We start from the raw sequence: 5,372 nt of genomic DNA, 5'->3' as shown, positions 1-5,372 counted from the left end.
ACTGGGAGGGGTATAACGTCACCTCTGTTGTATAACAACTTCATGTGGCCTAACAATAGTCTGTTGGCCTTAAAAAAAGTATAACGTAATGATGACAAAGCGTATTCCGAAAATGGTGGTCGCAATCAAGGTCTTTTACCACTGGGTTTGTGTTAAGGTACTACACTTAGCAACTACTGTATGGCTAAGCTAGTCGGCGCACTAACTGGCTAAGTACAATTGCTGCGCATAGCTTTCAGAGGGGCGTATACCTTTCAACCTCTTACTGGACAAAGCCTGTCATAATGGCGGACAATTGCCCAAAAGTAGGGACACATTTTAAATATTGCTTTTATAAACTTAGAAAGTTGCTAGAATAACGCCCCTTTTGGAATGTACCTACCCAGATATCTGCAGCAGCTGGAAAGGCCACAGAAGAACCTCACAAAGAGGTTTTCTGGCCTCAAACAGATGCCCTACACTGACCATCTCAAACACCTTCAGCTTTACTCCGAAGTGATCTCTGCCTAACATATAAGGCTGTGTAGAACCCAGAGCTGTTGGGCAGAGAAGTAGATACCAAACAGGAGAGGTCCTAGGACTGAAACCTGTGGTACTCCACTTGTCACTGGTTTGAAGTCAGATTTGGAGTCTGCAACTTTTACAGTGTGGGTTGTTTCAATGAGCCAGTTGGCAACCCATCTTGTGATGTAGGGATTTATACCTAGTTTAGTGAGTTTAGCTATAATTCCAGAATGGGGGATGGTGTTGAAAGCCTTGTCGAGATCAAGATAGGCTGTGTGAACCACCTTACCCTCTTCTACAGCTTTGATGACTGCCTCAAAGAAGTCGATCAAGTTCAGAAGGCATGATCTGCCTTTCACAAACCCGAACTGGGTGGGGTCCAGAGTTTGGAAGTTACCAATGTCTTTGTTTATGAGTTCCATGATGATACGTTCCATGGCCTTGCAGACCAGGCTCGTCAGGCTAATAGGGTGATAGTTCCCAGGATCAGTGGTGGTTCCCCCTTTGTGGAGTGGGATAACTGTTGCTGTGCGCCATTCAGTGGGCACAAAGCCTGATGTGAGACTATGATTGAACATGGTGCTTAGGTGGGGAGCCAGTTTGTTCTGAAGTTCGTGTAAAATGCAGCCTGGGATGTTGTCCGGTCCCATGGATGCTGTGTTTTTGGTTTTTGAGAGTGCAGTTTTTACCTGCATAGATGTGATTACAGGGACTCTACATTCTTTCTGTATAGATATGGGCCCTGTAGGGGGTGAGAGGGAGGTAAAGTTAGCATTGAACCTATCTGCCAGGATGTTGGCAATAACAGTTGGTTCTGTAATTTTCGTGCCGTTGTGCTGTAACTCAGAGCAGATCTGGGTGTTGCCATTGAGATTCTTGACATAGCTATAGAATGCTTTGTGGTTGCATACTTGTTAGTTTATTAAAGAGAAGATTATTGCATCCATTTCATCAAACTAGATACAGCAGATCCGAAATGTGTTTAGAAAATAAAACGCATCTTTTACCCATTTCCTCAATGTAGTGCAATCTCGGAGTTGGTATAATTAATTTGTAGGGGGTTCAGTGGTTGCAGCCCCCCTGCAAAAACAGAAAAAAAAGTACATTACGGTTCCAGACTGTTGTGCAATGGGCGTGATCTAGGTTGGCCTTGCTACTGCTCACCAGGTGGGGTTCGCACATACAGCAATCAACATGCAATGTATGCATAAGGTCACTGGCACATGTGCATGGTATGTCAATCATGCATCATTTGCATTCTGCATTATGGCCATTTGGCATGTCAGTCACTCAGGCCATGCCCATTTCATCGTGAAATGATCGGGGGGGTTACTACAGTAAAACATTACCTCAAAAATATGAAGCAAAAAATCTGGATATTCTGTGAAAATCTGACAAGTTGAGAGGTATGGAGGGGGACACAAAATGTTTAGAATCTTCTTCTTTTTGTTTCAGCTGCTGTGATTAGGGGTCGCCACAACGGATTATCTGTTTCCATTTCTTCCTGTCCTCTGCATCTTGCTATGTCACACCAACCACCTGCATTTCTTCCCTCATCACATCCATAAACCTTATCTTAGGCCATCCTCTTTTCCTCTTACGTGGCAGTTCCATCCTTAGCATCCTTCTCCCAATATACCCAGCATCCCTCCTCAGCATATGTACAAACCAACACAATCTCACTTCTCTGGCTTTGTCTCTAAACTGTCCAACCTACGCTGACCCTCTAATATACTCATTTCTAATCCTGTCCATCTTCGTCACACCCAATGCAAATCTTAACATCTTTAACTCTGCCACCTCCAGCTCTGATTCCTGTCCTTTTGTCAGTGCCACCATCTCCAACCCATATAACATAGCTGGTCTCACTACCGACTTGTAGACCTTCCCTTTCACTGTTACTGGTATCTGTCACAAATCACTCCTGACACTCTTCAACCACTGCACCCTGCCTGCACTCTCTTCTTCACCTCTCCCACACTCACTGTTACTCTGAACTGTTGAGCCCAAATATTTAAACTCATACAGCTTTGCCAACTCTACTCCCTGCATTCTCACCATTCCTTTGTCCTCCTTCTCATTCACACACATATAGTCTGTATTAGTCCTGTTGATATTTAGAACCTTTGGGATTGACATTCATTGTGACATATCTGCACAGGCTTTATTTAGCTAAAGGCTAAAAATAAATCTGAGGGGGAGGTTATGGGATGGAAGCCGAAAAAGTATAATCTTCAGAGTATAGAAATAACGCTTGAAGAAATAATTGAGGGAGGGCAGCAGTATAATACTAAATGTACATGTTTGGCTACAGTGCTTTTTGAGATGGTCTTCTGAGTCTGTGTGTCATTTCTTTATATTTGTGTATATTTATCCAATTATTTATGTGGGTTTAGGAACCAACTCTTAGGTATGGCACCATTTCATCCTCATTGTGAGCTAATGACCACAGTAGACACAAGTTGACACTGTAATTGTCATATACAGGGTTTTGCACTGTGCATGCTTGGCTAATCCCATTAACCTTAAAGCAATTACACCAACAACTAACTTTTTTATGAAAACAGTCGAACAGACCTGTATTGATCCATCTAATGAACAATCTCTGTCCAAGATACAGTTCGAGTCATATATATATATATATATATATATATATATATATATATATATATATATATATGGGTCTACTTCATTTGCCCTAACTTCCAGTTGACTGACACCCATTTGCCCGACCCCATTTGACTGAAATTTCATTTGATCGACACTTAATTTGACTGACAAGTATTATTGGCAAGTAAATGGAATATGTCCCCTTCCCCACTGTAGTGCAACCCTGGATTTCGAATATATAGTTAGGGAGTGTGTGGGGGCCCCCCACAATGGGGGGGGTGGGGTGTAAAGCCCCCCACTTACTTTTTTTACTTAGCAATATGAAAGCAAAACCAAACAATATAATATGAAATTAAGTGGGGGGCTTTGCCCCCCACCCCCACACCCCCCTAACTATATATTCTAACTCCAGGGTCACACTACAGTGGGGAAGGGGACATATTCCATTTTCTTGCCAATAATACTTGTCAGTCAAATGAAGTGTCGGGCAAATGAAATTTCAGTCATTTGGTCTCGGGCAAATGGGTGTCAGTCAATTGGAAGTTAGGGCAAATGAAGTAGACCCATATATATATATATATATATATATATATATATATATATATATATATATATATATATATATGTGTGTATGGGTCTACCTGACAACGCCGAACGCTGATAACGCTGACGATGAGAAGACCAACACCAGAAGATCGAAAACCGGGATGACCGATGGATGAAAACCCCGACGCTGAGAACACCGACATGTGAAAAGGCTGTGTAAGTATGCGGTAGTGACGGACGTTAGGGTTAGGGTGCGAGTAAAGTAAGTGTGTGAAATTGACGGAGTCTAGGGATAGGGGTGGGTTAAGTGAGTTAGGGTTAGGGCGCGGGTCAGGTGAGTGTGCGATAGTGACAGTCTTTAGGGTTAGGGGCGGGTTAAGTGAGTTAGGGTTAGGGCGCGGGTAAGGTGAGTGTGCGATAGTGACAGTCTTACGGGTTAGGAGCGGGTTAAGTGAGTTAGGGTTAGGGCGTGGGTTAGGTGAGTGTGCGATAGTGACAGACCTTAGGGTTAGGGTTTGGGTTAAGGTTGTAGATAGTTGTGTATGTCAGGTTAGTGTGGGTTTGTAAGGATTGTGGTGTGCTTGTGTTGTGTGTGTGCTTTTTGGACAGGGGATTTGTTTTGTTTGTTGATTGTCGGGATTGTGGTGTGTCGGGCATGTGCGATTTCGTGTTTGTGAACTTTCGGTTATGTGGTGTTGGTGATTTCGTTGTCGGTGTTGTGGTGCGTCGGTGTTGTCAGGTAGATCCATATATATATATATATATATATATATATATATATATATATATATATATATATACACATACATACATACACACATATATATATATATATATATATATATATATATATATATATATATATAAAACTTTGAAGTTACCTTGCATGATTACACTATCACTAAGAAAGACAGAGTAATAGAAAGGACAATGGCAAACTGTAAAGGGTAGCTGGAGTTACAGTCATCTGAAATTGAGTGACTGCTATTGTGAATCCTCTCCAATCCCACCCTTATTTGAAAGTAAGTGACTTTCTTGTCATCACTCTGAGGTTTTCTTGAGGAAAGTAACTGATGGTTTGTTGCATACCTCTCAACCTGGAAATATCAAAAATCTGGACAAAGACCCATGAAAAGTAGGAGCTACTGGACAAAAATCTGGATACTGATTAACCTAAAATTCACATACATAATTATGTAACCCCACCCTCATCAACGGAATTATGGGATAATAGCATTCGAATGCAAAGTGAAGAAGAACAAACAAAATATTAAACACAAAATATAACCAGAACGATAGTGTTTTATTTATATTAACATTTGAGCTTGCATCAAGCTTTGAACTTGTATAAAACTAAAATGAAATTTTCTTTTATAAAAATACAATTAACTGCTAGTAGCTTGTTATTCTAACAACATTCTAAGTTTATAAGAAAATATTTTAAATCTGTCCCTAAGAGAAAGAAAGAAGCAGTACTTAATAGGCTTAAAGGAGTCTAACTATACTAACCTTAGGACATTCTAGATTGGCATTAATATAAACTTAAGGACATTCTGAAATGGCATTAAGGACAGGATGGGCTGAACAACTAGCAAGCCCTAAGTGCATTTTACTGGCTTTTCAGATCAATCCTTTGCAAAAAAACTACAGTCACCATTAATTTGGAGCCTTTCAGTCTGTGCAAAATCTTTCTCAAGAATGAACACCTAGAG

The sequence above is a fragment of the Protopterus annectens genome, chromosome 4.part0 (assembly GCF_019279795.1).
Source record: "Protopterus annectens isolate FY-2018-M chromosome 4.part0, PAN1.0, whole genome shotgun sequence".
Lineage (NCBI taxonomy): Eukaryota > Metazoa > Chordata > Ceratodontiformes > Protopteridae > Protopterus > Protopterus annectens.
This window is presented reverse-complemented; position numbering follows the sequence as displayed.